Here is a 1,270-nt window from a genome sequence, read left to right on the forward strand (position 1 = left end):
CAGATCTTGAAACATCCTTTGTGATGATGAATGCCACACCATTCCTCTTTAAATTGTTATTCCCAGCATAGAAGATCATATGGTTGTCTGATTCAAAATGGCCAAAACCAGCTCATTTCAGTTATCTAATGCCTAGGATATCAATCTTTATGCATTCCATTCCATTTTTGACAACTTCCAATTTTCCTAGATTCATACTTCATACATTCTACATTCAGATTATTAATAGATGTTTTCCACTGTTTCTTCTCAATTTGAGTGGTGTCACTGCAGCCAATGGAGGTCCGAAAGCTTTATCGTATCCATAAGAGTAAGGCTGATTTTACTCTGATAATGCAGCTGTTTACCAGTCTTACTTTGAGAACTTTCTAAGCTAAGTGACCCATCTTCTTCCTCTGTATTGGATAATGTTTCTGGACTATTCATAAGTTTGCACAGTAATATATCAGACAGTGTTTCTGTGCTCTTCATAAGGTTTTCCCTGGCCAATTCTTTGAGAAGTGGATGGCCTCCTCCTTCTTCCTAGTCTTTCTCAGTCTGCAATCCGGGCTGATACCTATGCAACAGGTGCACCCCACTGTGTTTGAAACACCAGTGGCACAGCCTCAAGACTCACAGCCACACATCACTACAGTAGGACAAACTGGCAGACAAGTTTATCTCCCTTAGCTGTTGGAAATCCCTCCAACCACCCTTTTCTGGATCCCTGCAGTTGACTCCTTGATCTGTTCCAGTCCCCTTTTCCTTTTCTGTCCTCTCCCTGCTTCCTGCCTTGCTCCTTGTGGGGCATTGCCTGGCTTCCTCTCTTCACCTGGGTCCCTGCAGTTGACTCCTTGATCTGTTCTGGTCCCCTTTGCCTTTTCTGTCTTCTTCCTGCTTCCTCCCTTGCTGCCTGTTCTTTGGTCCCTGGAATCCAAATGAGAATGCTATCACTTTATAATCCAAAGTGGTTGCCACTTGTAAACATTCAAAATGGCTGTGCCCTCAGTCACTTTATATATCCAAAATGGCCACCACTTGTAAATATTCAAAATGGCTGTACCCTCAGTCACTTTTAATATTCAGAATGGCCACTGCTTGTAAACATTCAAAATAGCTGCACCATCTGTCATGTTAAATATCCAAAATGGCTGCCATGTGTAAACAATCAAATGGCTTCACCCTCTGTACAAACAAGAAGGTCAGCAAAAAAAAAAAATAATAAAACCTGCAATATCTGGTGATAGGGCAATAAGAAAAAAGGCAGAGAAGGAGAATAATGAAGAAAAAA

This window comes from Orycteropus afer, unplaced genomic scaffold (assembly GCF_000298275.1).
Source record: "Orycteropus afer afer isolate SDZICR_OR568_19922 unplaced genomic scaffold, OryAfe1.0 scaffold00636, whole genome shotgun sequence".
NCBI classification, from domain to species: domain Eukaryota; kingdom Metazoa; phylum Chordata; class Mammalia; order Tubulidentata; family Orycteropodidae; genus Orycteropus; species Orycteropus afer.